The 19,605-nt window shown below is 48.1% G+C and overlaps 1 long non-coding RNA gene across 1 annotated transcript in view; it reads right to left on the bottom strand.

The window, feature by feature from the left end:
• Window positions 1–4,367: 4,367 nt before the first annotated feature.
• LOC310835987 overlaps window positions 4,368–19,605 on the bottom strand; it is a 131,057-nt gene continuing 115,819 nt past the window's right edge. The window contains exon 3 of the long non-coding RNA XR_014559806.1: window positions 4,368–4,468. This is a non-coding gene — a long non-coding RNA (uncharacterized lncRNA). The remainder of the gene's footprint in view (window positions 4,469–19,605) is intronic.

The following is a 19,605-nucleotide window of genomic DNA, read 5'->3' as shown; positions in this document are numbered from 1 at the left end:
CCAAAATGGTGCTCGGTAACAGTGACCAAAGAGCAAGACAGAGGGACTCATCCAGACTGCGCCACCTTCTCCACTCACAATCCCATATGGCCAGACATACAAGTGCTAAGGAGGCGGAGAAGGCTGACATACTGGCAAAGGCAGGAGAAGCCCTATTACGGAATGATTACCAGATGTCCCCGTCTCCCGGGGACAGTCCCCGGATTTACAAATCTGTCCCCAACAAAATCCGTCCCCGGAATGTCCCCGGGTTTCATATAAGGCCCCCAGATTTATATTTTAAGTGTTGTAGATTTATTAGTAGGGAAGGAATGTTGCATGATTGGTTCAACGGCCCAAGACACATCATATGGGGACTTCCGGCGAGGCAAAATGGCGGGTGCCACGGCCATGAGCAGCTCCTGAAGCCAGCCAGAGCCAAGTGCACTACAAGGCTGGCTCCGGGCTGCTGAGACTGCCCCCTGCGCTGCCACTGCCGAGGGGGAACCAGGGATGCCCGGCGCGTCAACTGGGGGAACCGCTGACACACACCCCCCCAGGACCCAAATCGAGGCGGGAGCGAGAGGGCCCAGCCACGTGGCCGACTGCCCAGCTGCGCTCCAGGGCCAGTAAAACCCCCGGAGCCAACCCAGGGAGACGGAGGAAAGGAGAAGGAGAAGGAAGAGAGAGAAAGAGGAAGGAGAAAAAAGAGGGGAGCCCCGACCTTGCGGCCGCTGAGGAAGAGAGGTAGGAGAGCACCAGGAGGGCAAGGACACGGTGCCGAGCCCAGGCCCGACCCGAGCCTACTTCACGGCAGATAGCACTCCAAGAGATCAGGCTGGTGCCCAGAGGAAGGCCACGCGACAGAGGAGACCCAGAAGAGAATGTATTACTTCTTTTTTTTAAAAAAAAAAAAATGATTAAAAAAAAAATAACATTTGTTTCTCTTTTGGAAAAAAAAAGTGTCCCCAGATTCTTTGAAAAAAATCTGGTAACCTTACCTTAAATCCTAACCTTCTGATTCCAAGTCTCTTATTTCTCAATATCCCCACTCTGTTAACCGCACCAAGCAACAAGCTGTAAAAGACAAGTTTAAAAAACAAGCTTTCCTTTGCATCTCACAGAACTTTAAATGTAATTCATGGTTTTTTTCACCTGTCTGCCAGACTTGGGTCGTTTTGCCTTCCTTTAAATGGGAAATCAGTAGTCAAGCCATACTTTTTGGTAAAACGTTCGTCTGGATCCCGGAAGTCCTACCTGAGAAGAACAATAGGAGTTTCCGCCAGCGCCAGACGCTTCTCCTTCTGCAAGCAGCACCACCCGAATTCCCACCTGGGATGAGCCGCTTGGCGCACTAAACTGAGCCGCCGGAGAAAGACTGGGGCGGGCGGCAAGTGGGAGGGGGAAGTAGTGCGCTTCTGTCCCGTGAGAAAAGTGCTGCGCTCTATCTCTCCAGTTGTGCTTCCTCAGTTCAGAGGTGGACTATAGCAGCTGGGCTGGGCTGCCACAAAGCCCATCAAGGCCACAGGCTGCTAGCATGACTCATCCCGGCTTTATCATCTGAGGGGAAAGGATGCGTGGTCTTAAATGCTTGCCTTGGCAACTTGGCTGAGCTACCTTGGGCCAGTCCTTGGGCCAGCTTAGCCTCCCACCCCAGCCACTCCAGGATGGGAAGTGCGTCCGGGGGAAGCGGGATTCAGGCGGAGGAGGACGTCGGGTTGGGTGGGGGTTGCCAGGAGCAGCACAATGTCCCTCCAACCCCCGGCTTCCACTCTCCAGGCAGGCGCCCAACATGGCCAGCTGGCAAGGGCTCTTTCTTACTCCAGCCTTGGCATGCAGATCCCGGGTTCAGCCCCAGATCTCTGGAGCGGAAAGGCTCTTGGACGTTGTCAGAGCCACCCGAGGTCCCAGCTCACAAGAGACCAAAGTCCAGTCCAAGTTATATACAAAAGGCTTTATTGAAGAACATTGTTGGCATTACATCCAAGCTCCGTGGCTCAGCATCTGTTACCCTTAGATGTTAGAAGTCCCCTCTGAGTCAGTCCCGCCCCTGCACCAGCTTAAGAGGCTTGTACTGCTCCACCTTTTCCTCTCCTTCCTTTTCCGCAGGGTCTTCCTGCCCCCCTGTGCTCCCTCCCTCCGGGACTCCCCCGAGGCTGAGTCTTCTGACGCCTGCTCCCCCCTCCTTCGTGCTTTGGGACCAGGCTCCTCCTCAGGGCTCTCCTCATTTCCGCGCGCCTCCACATTTGAACTTGGCGCGCGTACGTTGCCTCTGACCTTCCTTTCGACCGTTACGCTACTCTCGGTACTACACTCCTCCCCTTCCGGCAGGACGTTCTGCTCCGAACTCCTTCCCCTCTCTGCTTCCTGTTCTGCTCTTTCTGACACACTGGCAACTCCACCCCCTTCACTCCGTTCCGACGGAGAGGCCGGTCCCGATCTCCAACCCCCACTGGGGATTCCCTCTTCGTTCCCCTGCTTCTGACTGCTTCCCTCTCTACTGCCCCTTGGCCTGACCAGGGGGGCTCCCTTTTGGGAATCCTCGGATTCACTTGACGGACTCACTGACAACCTCGGGTCGTCGTCGTCCTCTTCCTCGTCGCCCTGGGACCCCTCCCCCTCGCTCTCTGTCCCTGAAACCCTGACAGACGTTGAGTGTCAATATGAAAGGCAGCATCTGTCAGAATAGGTACTGAGCCAGTACAGATGAACGTGACTATTGATTTGCTTCCTCGGCATCTGTGAAGGTTGCCTCAAATGTTGAGCAGCACAGCTAAGGAAGAAGGAGTGGCGTGTCTCCGGGGGGAGCATAGCTCCCATTCCCTTCCAAACACACAGACAGGACAGTGTGGTGGCACCCAGGGAATAGTTGCAGCAGCCGGATGGCTGGCTGAAACACACACCATTGCACTCTTTTTGAATGAGATTCAATTTGAATCAGCTAGTTAGTGAACTTGGTGCTCCTGTGCAACAAACCCACTACAAAATTGCTCTTCCCCGCACACTTCCAGGTCCCTCCAGCTGGGCTTTTTGAGTGTGATGGATTTTTCTCACTCCAGAGCAGTTTGTGTTTAAGCTGAAGGTCAGCAGGAAAGCAAGGGAGACTAAAATTTTTGCATTTGTTGATATAATAAGGTTTTAATAACTCTAATAATGACTAACTGTGTGGAAATGACTGTTAAAAAGAAAAAAAGGGAAAATCAAGGTTTTTGACTCTTGGTTTCCTGGAAGAAGATCAAAAGACTCCCCTGGACTAGAAGAGACATCTCATTAACAACTGGAGAAATGCCAAAGAACTTTGGATATCTGCTTGGGGGGTTTCTGATGCAGTATTAATTTAACAAGGAGCCAGGAGTGAAACCGAAAGTAGACTGACCAGCTAGCTGAATCCAATTATATTGCTATGGGGTGGGGGGAACCTATAACATTTTACTTTTCGATACTTGTACTTCCAGGGTGAATTGAATGGGTGAGGTAACTACTGCTCTGCGCCTCTGGGCCAGGGGTGGATGGTGCTCATTGGGACTGGGAGGGTGGAACGCAAGGAGGCCAACAGTAGGTGGCGCCAGAGCCAAGGAGTGGCAGAGCCAATGTGTTCTGTATCTGAGATGGAGTGGGAAGGGGCTGGCGGCCACCGCAGCCATCCCCTGTCTGCCCTCATGGAGCGGCCAAGATCCACTGGGCAAATGCTCATCTTGCCAGAGTCTGGGTCTTCTGCTGTTGCTCTCTCAGAAACCGTGCCCAGGTGGGATGTTTCATTTTTCGTAGCTGCTTCATCCCTGAGGAAGTTGGAGGTGACGCAACTCCTGCATCTCTGACGTGGGAAGGTTTGGAGGTATTTCAAATTCCACCCTTCTTCCTTGGCTCCCTGGAAATAAGGCATCTTTACATTTTTTTAAAAAAGATATTTATTAAAAAAATTTATAAGAATACATAAAAACATATAATAAACAAAACAATACAAAACATTACAAAACATAAAGTATAGAATATAAAGAGTACATAAAAAAGAAAGAAAAAACATTTTTCTTTTGAAATTCTAAGTTCTTAACCCTGTTTCCTGGCTTCCCCACACCTCCCTTCCCTGTGTTCCTGTTTACCATCAAATTCAGCAAATCCCTGTCCTCTTTTAAATCCCATTATCTGTTAAAATATTTAAATAAGTCCTATTTCCGTATTTTCATCCCTATTAGACTCCTTATTACATAATCATCACTTATTCACTAATGCCATATTATTTTATATCTCACATCCTTTTAGCACTCATAGATTTTATAATGTGTCTGCAGATAGTCTTTAAATTTCTTCCAGTCCTTTTCCACCAGATCTTCTCCCTGGTCTCGGATTCTGCCAGTCATTTCTGCCATTTCCATATAGTCAATTACTTGCATCTGCCATTCTTCCACAGTGGGTAGATCTTGTGTCTTCCAATGCTTTGCGATAAGTATTCTTGCTGCTGCTGTTGCATACATAAAAAAGGTTATGTCCTCTTTTAACACCAATTGGCCGACTATGCCCAGGAGAAAGGCCTCTGGTTTCTTCAAAAAAGTATATTTAAATACCTTTTTCAATTAATTATATATCATTTCCCAGAAGGCCTTAGTCCTTGGGCAAGTCCACCAAAGGTGGAAGAAAGTACCTTCAGTCTCTTTACATTTCCAACATTTATTATCGGGCAAATGATAGATTTTTGCAAGCTTGACTGGAGTCATGTACCACTTGTATACCATTTTCATAATATTCTCTCTTAAGGCATTACATGCCGTAAATTTCATACCGGTGGTCCACAACTGCTCCCAGTCTGCCGCCATAATGTTATGTCCAATGTCTTGTGCCCATTTAATCATAGCTGACTTAACCATTTCATCCTGCGTGTTCCATTCTAACAGCAAGTTATACATTCTTGACAATATTTTAGCTTTTGGATCTAGCAACTCCGTTTCCAATTTTGATTTCTCCACCTGGAAGTCAATTTTTTTATCCAAATTATAAGTCTCTCTTATTTGAAAATAATGTAACCAATCTTGCACTTTATCTTTTAATTTCTCATAACTCTGCAATTTTAATTTGTCTCCCTCTTGCTCTAAAATTTCCCAATATTTCGGCCAACTGGCCTCCATATTGATTTTTTTCACTGCCTTTGCCTCCATTGGTGACAACCACCTTGGGGTCTTGTTTTCCAATAGGTCTTTATATCTCATCCAGACATTATACAGCGCTTTCCTGACAATATGGTTTTTGAATGCTTTATGAGCTTTTACCTTGTCATACCACAAGTATGCATGCCATCCAAATGCATTATTAAACCCTTCTAAGTCTAATATGTCTGTGTTCTCAAGAAGCAGCCAGTCTTTCAACCAGCAGAATGCTGCTGGGCATCTTTACATTTTGAGCACATTTCACAGGCCAGGAGCCAAGCACCCCTTCCTGAGGGGGAGAAGAGGCCCAGAAAAGATGAGCCCTTCCCAGCCCAAAGGCGTTCCCCTGAGATTCAGCTTCCGGGCTATGGCTAACCAGGTTAGGAGCAGGAATATTGGGGGCGGGAAGGAACTGATGTCATCTGCCAGAGCAGCTGGCTAATTGAAGGGAATGAGGTGATAACAAGGCTTTCAAATCCGAACTCTTGTTTGCGGCTGATTAGGATAGAGGGACGTGGAGAAAAAGGGCAATCGGAAGCAGACTCTGGGTAGTTGGTTCCTTTTCTTTGTTCGGGTTCCTACGTCACACCAGCAGTTTAAATGGCAACACTCCTTTGCAAGATTGGCCGCCTTTTTAATTGTTTGTTATGGAAAATCAATAAAATGATAAGTTGCCCCTGCCAAAGGGTTGCATGCCATCTGGCTGAAGACTTTTTGTGCTAAAAGTTGAAGCTATGCTGGGGTGTGGGTGTGTGGGTGTGTGGGTGTGTGGGTGTGTCCGTCCGTCCATGTGGCCACTGTGTATTCAACATTCCACCCCCTCCAAAGCATCCTAAGGACCTTACTTTTCCTTTCGCAGTGCTACAATTCCCAGCACCCTTAAGAAACCATTGTTCTCAGGACTTTTTGGGTGTGGGTGGGAGGAGATGTGCTTTACACTCTGTCATTGCATTTGGTGAAGTCAGACTGGGTTTGCAAAGGAGCTTGCCCCTGAAGCCAGTTGGTTGCCTGCCTCTGGCTGGCTGGCGGCTTGGCACCACCAAAACACAAAGAGACAGCCCCATGCAACCTCACACCCAAAGATTTCTGCCCATGCTTCAGACATGCAGCCCTAAGAGCAGCTCTGACTCCCACTCTAGGCCCCTCTGCCCCAGTCTTCCTCCTGATGTAGGCTACAGGATCTGGGAAGTCTGATCCAGCTTTGAGGTGTGGTTCCATATGGCCGTTAGTACTGTTGTGTTTTTGCCAGAGAGCCACGTGGTAAGGAAGATCTCCAAGCATGCTTCCTAGGGGGTCCTCTTTAATCCTCAGATGTGCCCACAAAGGCATGATCCAGCACCCTCATGCCACAGCTGCCTCTGGAGTGACCCTCCCTCCGGTAAGAGGTGCGCCGCACAGCTGAGTGCCTGGTTGTTTGTGTAGGGCGGAGGCTGGGAATCTTGTGGACTCCCAGATATTGCCAGATCCAATGGCCTTCTGCCTCAGGCAGCATGGCCAATGGTCAGGGGTGATGGAATCCAACAACATCTAGAGGGCCACACAATTCCCCATCCCTGGTCTAGTGAATTTGAGGTTCTTGGTTTCTCTCCCTCTGCCCCCTTTTGCCTGGAAAGGCACTTTGGCAGATTCCTTTGGAGGATTTGGGTGTGACAAGCTGTAGCAGCGCACTGAATAAAACAACTCTGAGAAGTTGAAACTCCAGGCTGTTTTCTTTTCTAATAAAAATATTCACTGTGCAGTTCACAGGCACAAAACACAATGTTGATATTATCCAGGAAATGGGTTTTCAGTTGGAGGGCATGGGTTGCGTGAGAGCATGTTGTGCGGGATAACCAGTCTCATATAACCAACATGCTTCAGTCTAATTAGTGCATGAAGGGGTTAACACCATAGAGTAAGCTGTCCTGCCATCTTAGCCATGTCTCTTCCCCTTACCTTGGGAGTGAGTTCTGATCTATTCTGGTATTCACTTCTTCAGCGTTTAATGTACTATAGGTTTTTCCTGATTTTATGGTTTTATCTTTCTGTAAACAGCTTTGATGTTTCTTACCATCTGGTGTGTATAAATTTTATGAAATAAATAAATAATTTCAAATAAATAAATAAATAAATAAATAAATAAATAGGAAGATGTAAAACCATAACCTACGAAATGAAAGCTACTGTGCCTCCAGATGGATGTTTTTGCGTGGAGGGGGGCCGTATTCTGCAATGTGCGATCGATGCAATAATAGTGCAGCTTTCTAATGGACTGTCCACGCAAACATCATTCTGCTTTCTCAGTTGCTCTGCAATGCTTCGCCAGGGTTACCACATCATGGCCCCCTGGGGGTGCGCTCCTGTGTTGCAGCTCAGCAAAAGCAGGACAAAATTCCTCTAGTACGGCTCACAGTGAGGGCTGCTGAGAGTTGGGAGAGATCTTGGAGGCCAAAGAGTTTGCTTTTCTGCTCAGTACAGGGGATCTTGCCAGCTCTTCACCCCTGACTGGCTGAAGATGCCCATCTCTCATCCATGCAGCTCCACAGCGTGCCTGGATGATGACTCAGATGGAGCTGGACACACCATTAATGAAGGATGCAATAATCTTGCAATTGTGGTGGACCAACTACATGCCAACAAGATGTCGGACTGAATGGGCCTTGGCCTGACCCTATTCTTCTAGTGTGGACCAGTTCTACAAGCTCTCCCCTGAAAGCAGGTGCACCATCCAGAACATTCTGGCGCTGTACCTGAAGAAGAAAGCGAACACAGACCAGGAGGCAGGGACTTCTAGGGGAAGCGAGGCTTTCATGCGGGAAGCCTTGACTCCTCACGTGCTCCACGGGATCAGCTTCGACCCCACCACCCAGGCTTCTGCTGCAGCAGATGAGGATGGGCATTCCTCCCCTTTTAACCATCTGGCGGAGTCACTCTTCCCCCTGGCCCAGAACGGGAGGCTCCTTCCCAACACGCAGAATGCATTGCACGTGATCGATGGGCCTGTGCTCACTGTGACATAGGCAGGGCCGGATTTATGTATAGGCTAAGTAGGCAGAAGCCTAGGTCCTCTAGATCTAGGGGGCCTCGGACTTCCGGGTTAGCGCCTTTGGTAATGGTGGAATTCCTCTGATCGGGAGGAATTTGCTCTGTGGAAATCGGGTCTGGCCGCCGCGGCGAAGGCGGAGACCCTTCAAAAATCACAGGCGGGTGAAGCCTGTGAACGTGGGATTCGGCGGGCACCTTTTGCGCCTCCCCTACTCGCGGGGAAACCTGGTTTCGGGGATCCGGAGCGAAGTGGGGTGAGCGGCGCGGTGCTTTGAATCGGCTGCTTCTTCCATGGAGCGAAGCCGCATAGCCGTTGCCGGAGAGCGCTGACTTTTTCCTGTTGACAATTTGATCCTAAAGCAACTACCCGTGAGTAGAGTGAATTGGAAGTTGTTTTAAAAAATGACTTAATTTGGCACCGAAACGGGGAGGCTCAAAACAGGAAGTCCGCCTTCCTCTTTTGTAAATAGATTGAAGCAAAGAGGCTGCAAGCTAAAGTCTTGGAAAGTCTATTGTAAAGGACTAAATTTTCAGCACTAAAAAATAGTGAACCCCCCCCCCCCTGGAAGCAGGAGAAGAGGGGGGAAGTTTTGGATCATATATACCTGCAAGAGAGAGGGAAGGAAGTTAAAGTACCACCGCTCAGAACCTGGAAACGGGCTGCCAATAAGACTGACCTGCATTGACTGTGAATAGAACGTTCGCTGACAGCTAGCTGAATAAGAGAGATACATTGTTTTAACTGTCCCCGTCTGATCTCAAAAAAGGAGTAAAAGTAGCTGAAAATTGAAACTAACTTTATTGTTTGAATTGTGTCTTAAAAGGCGATATTATGGATCAATACAAATACAAATAGCAACTGTTTCCCCCTAGAGGGGGAATTTGGAAGTGGAAGGAAAGAATATACAGAACCCAGTGGAGATCAGGAAGTGTTTTTAGAGGTATTTTAAACAACTTTATACACAGGAGATGCAGAAAGAAATGGACATTGATTGATTTTTGAAAATAAATGGACTACACAAAATCTCTCAGGAAAATCAGCTAATGTTGAATCACAAAATAACGGATCAGGAGGTGGAAGGGGCCATCCAGAACATGCAATTAGGTAAATCTCCAGGACCAGATGGTTCGACTTCAAGATATTACAGATCTTTAAAGAATGGTTAATACAACCATTGAAGGAAGTCTGTAATGAAATATTGGAAGGGAGAAGGGCACCAGAGTCGTGGAAGGAAGCTTATATTACACTTATACCGAAAACAGAGACTGAAAAGACACAGCTTAAGAACTACTGCCCCATATCGCTGCTTAATGTGGATTATAAAATTTTTGCAGATATTTTGGCTAAAAGATTTAAAAAGGTGTTGGTAGAAGAAATTCATAAAGACCAAGCGGGCTTTCTCCCGGGCAGATATTTGTCTGATAATACGAGGAACATAATTAATATCTTAGAAAAACTACAAGTGAATATTAATACTAAAGCAGTTCTGATATTTGTGGACGCAGAGAAAGCCTTTGACAATATTTCTTGGAGTTTTATGAAGAAGAATCTACAGGGGATGGGGGTAGGTCAAGGTTTTGGAAATGGTATAGGTGCAATTTACTCAGAACAAAAGGCTAAATTAATTGTGAATAATGTAGTGACGGAAGAATTTAAGATTGAGAAAGGAACACGACAAGGTTGCCCAATCTCTCCATTGCTTTTTATATCGGTCCTGGAGGTTCTGCTAAATATGATTAGAAGGGACCAATTGGTTAAAGGTATACAAGTGGGAGCTAAACAGTACAAACTGAAAGCATTTGCTGATGATTTGGTATTGACTTTACAGGAGCCAGAATCTAGTACTAAAAGAGTACTGGAACTGATTCAAGAATTTGGTCAGGTAGCAGGCTTTAAGTTGAACACGATGAAAACTAAGGTTTTAGAGAAAAATCTAACTGTGATTGAGAGAGATAAGTTTCAGAAGGAGACAGGATTAACACCGGTTAAGAAAGTGAAATATTTAGGGGTTAACATGACTGCTAAGAATGTGAATTTATTTAAGGATAACTATGAAAAATTTTGGATTGAAGTGAAAAAGGACTTAGAAATATGGTCAAATCTGAAGTTATCACTGTTAGGCCGAATTGCTGTGATAAAAATGAACGTATTGCCAAGGATGCTGTTTTTATTTCAAACATTGCAAATTTTGGATAAAATGGACTGTTTCAAGAAGTGGCAGAGAGATATTTCCAGATTTGTCTGGCAGGGCAAGAAGCCTCGAAAAAAAATTAAGATATTAACTGATGCTAAAGAAAGAGGTGGATTTGCCCTGCCAGACCTTAAACTTTATTATGAATCAGCCACTTTTTGCTGGCTGAGAGAATGGCTGCTTCTTGAAAATACTGATGTGTTGGACTTAGAAGGTTTCAACAATGTATTTGGTTGGCATGCATATCTGTGGTACGATAAGGTCAAAGCACATAAAGCGTTTAAAAACCATATTGTCAGAAAAGCACTGTTTAATGTCTGGATAAGATAAAAGGACTTGTTAGAAAATAAAACCCCAAGATGGTTGTCACCAATGGAAGTGAAGGCTTAGAAAAAGCTCAATATGGAGGCCAAATGGCCGAAATATTGGGAAATTCTGGAACAAGAGGGAGACAGATTAAAACTGTAGAGTTTTGAAAAATTAAAAAATAGAGTGTGAGACTGGCTCCATTACTACCAAATAATGGAGGCACATGATTTGGACAAAAAACTTGGCTTCCAAGTGGAAAAATCAAAATTGGAAACAGAATTGTTAGATCCCAAAGTTAAGAATTTGTCAAGAATCTATAACTTGCTGTTGAAATGGAACACTCAGGATGAAACGGTGAAATCTGCTATGATTAAATGGGCACAAGATGTTGGACACGACATTATGATGGCTGACTGGGAACAGTTATGGACCACAGGTATGAAGTTTACGGCATGTAATGCCTTAAGAGAGAATCTAATCAAAATGATCTACAGGTGGTACATGACACCAGTCAAGCTCGCAAAAAATTAACATTTGCCCGATAATAAATGAAGGAAATGTAATGAGACTGAAGGTACATTCTTTCACCTTTGGTGGACATGCCCAAGGATTAAGACTTTCTGGGAGATGATTTATAATGAAATGAAAAAGGTATTTAAATATACCTTCCTGAAGAAACCAGAGGCCTTTCTCCTGGGCATGGTCGGCCAATTGGTGCCAAAGAAGGATAGAACTTTCTTTGTGTATCCTACAACAGCAGCAAGAATACTTATCGCAAAGCATTGGAAGACATAAGATTTACCCACCCGGGAAGAATGGCAGATGAAGTTGATGGACTACATGGAACTGGTGGAAATGACTGGCAGAATCCGAGACCAGGGAGAAGAGTCGGTGGAAGAAGATTGGAAAAAATTTAAAGACTATTTACAGAAACACTGTAAAATTAATGAATGTTAGAAGGATGCTGGAATGAAGTTATATGGCTTTAGCAGAAATGTTATAAAGAATTAAGTAAAAATAGATTGTTAATGGGCCAAAGGGGAAAAAGTAAGCTTAGATTGTGTTAAGATAAATTATAGGACAAAAACTGAGAAAGATGGAAAGGATTTGCTGAAATAGCTAACTGAACTAGAATACAAAAAAGGGAGGTGTGAGGAGGTCGTTGAAACAAGTAAATGAAAGATAAGATATAGAAATATTTGATGTGTTTTTAATTGTTTCTGTTTTTGTTTCTGTTTTGTTAAGATAAGTAGTGTTTTTTGTTTTTCATGTATTGTATTGTATTGTTTTGCTTTGTTTAACTTTTTTTTCTTCTTTCTGTAATCTTTAAACTCTTAATAAATATTATTTTTTTAAAAAAATAGATCTAGGGGGCCTCACCAGCCTGCCCGCTCCCCAGCGCCGCAAACAGTCTTCCCTCTCCCCAAATTGCAAACCCAAGACTTCATGCAGGGCATTTCTCCCCCATTTCAATGACATTTTGCTTCAGAAGGAAAGGTGGACTTGGAGAAGGCAAGCAAAATGCGAGGGAGATAGTGAAAGATACAGGAAATTGAATGCAGATTTCCAAAAAATAGCAAGGAGAGACAAGAGGGCCTTCTTAAACGAGCAATGCAAAGAAATAGAGGAAAACAACAGAATGGGAAGAACCAGAGATCTGTTCAAGAAAACTGGAGCTATGAAAGGAACATTTCATACAAAGATTACCATAATAAAGGACAAAGGTGGAAAGAACCTAACAGAAGCTGAAGACGTCAAGAAGAGGTGGCAAGTATACACAGAGGAATTATACCAGGAAGATATGGATGTCTCATACACCCCAGGTAGTGTGGTTGCTGACCTTGAGCCTGACATCCTGGAGAGCAAAGTCAAATGGGCCTTAGAAAGCACTGCTAATAACAAGGCCAGTGGAAGTGATGATATTCCAGCTGAACTATTAAATTTTGTTAAAGATGATGCTGTTAAGGTGCTACACGCAATATGCCAGCAAGTTTGGAAAACTCAGCAGTGGCCAGAGGATTGGAGAAGACCAGTCTACCTCCTTTAGAGGAAAAGGCCTTGAGGGGAGGACCTCTTGCCTCCACAATCCTTCCTAAACATGCATAAGCTGAGAGGCAATTGTCCGGCAAATGTGGTGCTGTGGGGAGGCAGGAACATTTTCCTGCAGTTAAGTATTTTCTAAGTTCCTTTCCCGAAACGTCCCCAAACAGTTCTGAAGCCTCTCTAACCTCAGAAGTCTTTTCCTCCCTCGGGAATTCTGGGATTCGAGGATAACGTCATGGAGAAGGAAAGAAACCTGCAGAATCAGCAAATGGGGAGCCTCCACCCCCACCGCTGCCACCAAGCAGGCTGTAAGTTGCCTTAGAGGTGTACTGTGCCCTCCCGCCTCCTTGCTTTGAAGGATTACTTGAGTTCTGTTCTCATCTCCCTGAGGCGTATCCGTGACAAGGAGAGCATGAGCAAGAAGCAACCCCAATGACCCACACTATGCGCCAGCTCTTTGTGCCTTCCACACATCCGCAGTCCGGACAGAGAGAGGGACTCATCCAGCACGTCCTCGCCAAGAGAGAGAAGGAATATGTCAACACCCAGAATTTCAGCTCAGATCAAGCAAAAGTGCAAAGACCAGTGGAACCTGTATCAGAGTTGGGGCTGGAGAAAGCGACATCTACATGACAGCTTTATTGTTGGGTGCCAGGCAAAGTCTGTCCTGTTCACTCAGGCCACATGGGTGGCTAATTGAAAGTATTAGTTGTGGTGGGCAATTTCCCTTGGTGCCACATACTGAACCGTGGCTTCATATTATGAGCAGGACGGCAGCCTCTCCTCCAGGTTTGCACACCTCTCCCCCACCCCAAGCCTATTGGGAAGCTTCCACTTGGATTTTAAATTAACCACAGTTTGGTGTGTCCAGATCCTATGGTGGTTCATTTTACCAGCTGTATAAAACCCACGATTGGAAGTTGGCTTCTGTCAGGACTGCCTCTAGGTCCCAGCTCACAGAGGACCAACGCCCGGTGGATGTAATGTACAAAAGTCTTTATTGAAGTTTAGTTTCCATTTCAAAGCTCTGGGCGTGCCGCCCCACGTCTTGACTCTAGACCGGCTAAGTCCCCTCTGACTCACTGCTCCTCCCACACCAGTTTAAGATCCTAGCCCGGCTCCACCTCCTGCGCTGTTCTTTCCTTCGCTGGGTCCTTCTGCCCTCTGGGGTTTCCTCCTTCCTGGACTCCTCTGACGCTGAGCCTCCTGAGTCCTGCCCTTCCTTCCGGCGGGCTTTAGGACCTGGCTCCCTTCCCGGGCTCCCTGCTGTGCCGCTCGCCTGTACATTTGAACTTGGCGCGCGCGCCCAGCCGGTAACCTTCCTCCTGACCGTTTCCCCGCTTCCCGATGTGGGCGTGGCCAAACCTGACTCCTCTCCTCCCGCTGGTGGTGAGGACACTGGTCCCGATTCCTGGGACTCCCCCTCCCCACTGCGCTCTGGTGGGGAAGCTGGTCCTGACTTCCAACTGCTGCTCAGGGACTCCCCGCTAGCCCCTTCCTCCTGGGGCTTCCCCCCTGGAACCCCCCTCGCTCTGGCCATTGGCGCTCCCTTCTGTGAGTCCTCCGATTCGCTGGAGAGGCTTGTGGAGTAACTCTTTCCACTGTCACTGCCTCCACCCCCCTCGGACTCCTCCTCCTCACTCTCCATTTGCTCCCCCTCCTGTGTCTCTCCTTCTGAACCCCTGACAGCTTGTTTCAATGTGCCATGGTTCAAATGAAGCGGTTTGTGCAGCTTCAGACATTGTGACAAGATGCAGTTAATCCCAAATGGAAGCAAAACCTTTGGAACTCCTCCTAAAAGCTGTGCTGGAGGACAGGGAGGTGTGACACCCCCCAACACTTGGTGTGGGTCATCCTTATAATGCTAAGCTTACTACTTCAAACAAAGTTTTTGAGTTTTTGCTTTGGTTATTTCCTCGTACTGTTAGTAAAGGGACCCCTGACCATTAGGTCCAGTCATGGCCGACTCTGGGGTTGCGGCGCTCTTATCGCTTTATTGGCCGAGGGAGCCGGCGTGCAGCTTCCGGGTCATGTGACCAGCATGACTAAGCCGCTTCTGGCGAACCAGAGCAGCACACGGAAACACCGTTTACCTTCCCGCCAGAGCGGTACCTATTGATCTACTTGCACATGGACATGCTTTCGAACTGCTAGGTTGGCAGGAGCAGGGACCGAGCAACGGGAGCTCACCCCGTCACGGGGATTAGAACCGCCAACCTTCTGATCTGCAAGTCCTAGGCTCTGTGGTTTAACCCACAGCGCCACCCGTGTCCCACTGTTAGTAGTACCCAGTGGCCATTTGTTTTTCATGTCTCCTTTTATGATATGGGCGGGGTACAAATAATAAATTATTATTATTATTATTATTATTATATGTGGTTAGCAGCTTCAGATGCTACTGTTTTACAGAGGCTGTTTAGCTTGCTCTTTTTACCCCTTTACTAGACAGGCTGCATTTCTGTGCTGTTTTCAGAGTGGGGAATGCCCATTCCTTCATGGCCAGCATGGAAACACAGAAGGCTAGCCTTTTAGGAGGTTTGCAAAGAGGACAAGGGTGTTACGGGGTAATCTTCTAGCAAACAAGCTTGGCACAGCAGATCTGAGAGGTGGTTTTCTGCTCCCGAAAAGCCAGCCTGGAAACCAGGTTGCCAGGTGAAGGAAAAATGGAGAGATCAACCAACTCACTTGCCTTCAAAGAATTTCTGGTTGCCTGTGGCTACTGGGATAGTGCTTAGATATCAGGCTGGCTGACACATCTTAAAAAATACAAGGAAAAAGCTTTTTTTCTTTCATTAGCAAAGCTCCTTTGGGGCCCCGAATAGCTAAGCTGAGGAAGAAGTGGCTGGTATTACTTGTTTGTTCTTGGTCCTGATCTTGCCTGCCCTTGCACACTCCTGTTGTCTTTGCATATTTAACCAGCACGTCTGTTCCGATTGGAGTCCTATTCCTGCAGTTCCACATCCTTCTCTTTGGCACTTGGGCATTCGGTTCCAGGAGCTGGACCTGAGCACAGAGGCTTTCTTCTACTTGGACTCGACAAAGGAGCAAGAGTGGCTGACAGCTGTGGAAAAGACTTTGCGTTCCAAATCCAAGTACAAGAAAGTAAGTCCAACCCCACCCATTTCTTCAGCAGCCAGACAGCTGTCAGGAGCTGGAGTGAGGAGGAGGAGGAGGAGGAGGAGGAGGAGGAGGAGAGGAGGAGGAGGTCAGCAAGAAAAAACACCTGGTGTCAGTGGTGTTTTATTCAAAAGAAGCCAACATTCTTTATTCAAAGAAACCCAAACTGTGCAGGCCTCGTGATCACAGAAACCTTTCCCAACAGGTCTTGCCCCAGTGAGGTAGTTGTGAAGGCTGAAGGTTGCTACCCTCCCACCACTCTCTGAAGTCTCCTCCTCCCCTGGTCCTTCCCAAGCAACCTGAGACTCTGACACCTTGCCTGTCTTTGCTCCCTCCTCTTAATTTCTCTGTGTTCTGGGAGACCAGCAGGGAGGTGAGCTGATCGCAGCAGGATGGGGAGACCCCCTGGCTTCTTCAGCAGCCTGCCTGATCTCTGCCTCTTGACCCCCACCTCCAGCCTCCACTTCTGCCTCGGATTCTGGGCTGCTGTTTGCCACAGAATCTTCCTGCCCTCCTGCCTCTTCAGTTTCCAACACCTCCTCTTGCTCACAGTCTGCTCCCTTTTCACCCTCGGACGACTCAGCCTCGTCATCCCCCCACCAGTTCCCTGGCTCTGAGCCTTCTTCCCTTGGGGGATCCCCAGTTGGTGCCCCCTGCTACTCCTATCTACATCGAGCCGGCCCAGGACAGCAAGCAATGAACAGAGCTGGTAGACATCCCAGTACCTTGCATCTTCTAGGTGCAGCTGGTGCTCATCTTTGTCAGGAAGGACCAGCTCAGCCTCATCAAGGAAGTGATGAGGGAGACAGTGGGCACAGGCATCATGGGGAAGATGGGGAGTGGACCCTGACAGCGGAATTCCCTACGTCGATCTTTCTGTCTGTCTATCTGTTTTTCTAATCTCTGCCAACCAGTTCCTCCCTCTTTCCTGCTTGCTCACTAACAGCCATCTTTGCTCCGCCCCTGCAGGGTAACAAGGGGTGTGTGGCCGTGAGGCTTGTCTGCAACAATACCAGCTTCTGCGTTGTCAATTCCCACCTTGCTGCCCACGTGGAAGACTTTGAGCGCCGAAACCAGGATTACAAGGATATCTGTGCCAGTGTAGAAAAGACCCTGGCTCTGGTTGAAGCTAATCTAACTTGCTTAGGGCCCAGGACCACTAGGGTGTTGCTATTTATGGACCTTAAGGTCCTCCGTGGGGCATACTGGGAGAGGCGGTCCTATAGGTCTTAAGCCGTGAAGGGCTTTAAAGGTCAAAACCAGCACCTTAAATCTGACCCTGTACTCCACTGGGAGCCAGTGCAGCTAGAAAAGCACTGGGTGAATATGCTCCCATGGCAGAGACCCCGTGAGGAGCCTCGCTGCCGCATTCTGCACCCGCTGGAGTTTCAAAGGCAGCCCCGCATAGAGCAAATTATAGTAGTCAAGCCTGGAGGTGACCGTCGCATGGATCACTGTGGCCAGGTCGGGGCGGGAAAGGTAAGGGACCAACTGCTTGATGCGGCGAAGGTGGAAAAATGTCGCCTTGGCTGTTGCTGTAACCTGCGCCTCCATGGAAAGGGAGGTGTCAAGGATTACACCCAAACTCTTAACAGAAGGCAATGGCACTAATTGGGCCCCCGCAAGAGAAGGGAGTTGGTCCCTCATCCCCATGCCATCCCAACCCAGCCATAGGACCTCTGTCTTCGAAGGATTTAGTTTCAATCAGCTCCCACGAAACCATCCAGCCACAGCTTCCAAGCATCTGCTCAGTATGTCTGGGGCCGAGTCGGTGCGGCTATCCATCAGCAGGTAGAGCTAAGTGTCATCAGCATATTGGTGACAGCCCAGCCCAAAGCTTCGGACAATCTGGGCAAGGGGGCGCATAAAGATTTTTATTTTTTTTAAAGAAATATTTATTAAAGTTTTACAGAGACATAAGTACAAAAATACATGAAAAAATAAAAAATACAACATACAACATACAAAAGACAAAAAGAAAATGTCAGGGAACTGCCATCAGAGCAAGAAACGGAGGCAGGGCTCCTGAGCGATGCCGGAGAGGGGACTAGCAGGGGGGAAGGATTTCAGCGTAACACCCATAGAGAAGAGAGGGAGATGGAGAAATTGGTGACAGGGCTCCAAGACCCTTCACCCGAAACTAGTGGAGAGAGCGCTGGGACGCCCCTGCCTTCCCCTTACTTGCGCAGACGCGTTCCGCGCAGGGAACATAGGAGGAGACTCGGGGTCAAACAGCTTTTATGCTGGAAGAGGTTCAAGAGACGCCCACTCTCGGATTCTGCAAGTGACTAACAGGTCACGGAGGGTGAGCTCTGACCCTAAGCATGGTTGGGCAAGCAAACTAACTAAACTGAAGGCAATTTACGCACAAGTAACCCCTCACAACCATTACAGCAATCCGAGAGTCATTTACGTTACTTGTGCGCAAGCAGTGGAAACATGAGCCAGACTGGAGGCGCCGGGGCAGCGGAGCCAGCTGCGGGGGCGCAGGACCTAATGAAGAGGAACCAGGAGCTGGAACGGCATGTAGCACTGCTGATGGCGCGGCTGGACGAGAGGCGCACCCAGGACGCGCAGGTTAGACCCACCCCAGTGGCAAAGAAGGTGCCCAGACTAGTACACAAATTTGGGGGGGGGAGCCCCAGGAATATAATGGATTCCGAACGGAAATAGAGTACGCCTTGCAGCTGCAGCATGATGACTTTGCTGACGAGGCAGCGCAGGTGGCGTATATCGTGGGGCACCTTGAGGGCAACGCGAGGGAATGGGTTAGACCCCTGATGGCCGCGCAGAACCCTGCCATGAAGGACGTTCGGAAGTTTTTTCAGGCAATGGACGCTATGTATTCTAGCCAATTGGGGGAGAGTATGAACCAAAGGGAGCTGATGAGATGCAAGCAGGGGGACCTTTCCGTTAGAGAGTACTGGTCCCGCTTTGCAATGCTAATACACCGGCTCGAATGGGATCTGGATAGCCCTCCCATACGGATGCTGTTTGAGGAGGGGTTGTCCCCAACCGTTAAAGATGAGCTCTCCCGCGCGCCCCGCCCGGAGACTATGGATCAGCTGACGAAAGCTGCGCTGGCGATAGGCGCTCGCCAGGAAGCGCGCGCTTTGGAAAGCCGGGAAGGGAGAGGAGAGCGTTGCCCTGACTACCGCATTCCTGAGATGCCAAAGCAGTCTCCCGGTGACGTGGTGCCAATGGAAATTGATGGGGCGCGCGCCCGCGAGGCTCCGAGCGCCCACCAAGGAGTCAAAAGGGAAGGAAAGGCTGGGAGAAACACCAAGAACTGTTTCCTCTGCCAACGGCCAGGACACTTTGCCAGGGTCTATCCACAAAGAAAGGCTTGGCAAGGGATGGTGGGAGCCGCTGGAAGCGAGGAGGAGGGGGCAGAGGAAAAGGTGCAGGGAAACGCCAGCGCTTGACTGCCCACAGGAGGGCGCAGCAGCCAAGCGAACAGATAACAGAAGTGCCCCAACCAGACCCACCCAAGGCTTCCATAGCGATAGAGGTGGTGCTAGAACTCCCAAATGGACACCCAGTCAAGGTGAAGGCAATGCTGATCTCAGGCAGCTCCTGTAATTTTTTTAGTAAGGAGTTTGCACTGGAGCACCAACTCCATCTGCTGCCACTTGATTTCCCACTCCAAGTGACCACGATAGATGGCAGGGAGCTGCTCGGAGGGGAGGTAACACATCAAACCCCACCCATGAGAATGAGTGTGTCCAGGCACACTGAAACCATTGCCTTTCACGTGGCCACACTGGCGGGACCCCCAATAATACTGGGCATGAGCTGGCTAG

This window comes from Podarcis gaigeae (assembly GCF_964106915.1).
Source record: "Podarcis gaigeae genome assembly, chromosome: W".
In the NCBI taxonomy this organism is placed as follows: Eukaryota; Metazoa; Chordata; class Lepidosauria; order Squamata; family Lacertidae; genus Podarcis; species Podarcis gaigeae.
The sequence above is the reverse complement of the archived record's forward strand: the minus strand, read 5'-3'. Positions and strand labels throughout refer to the sequence as shown.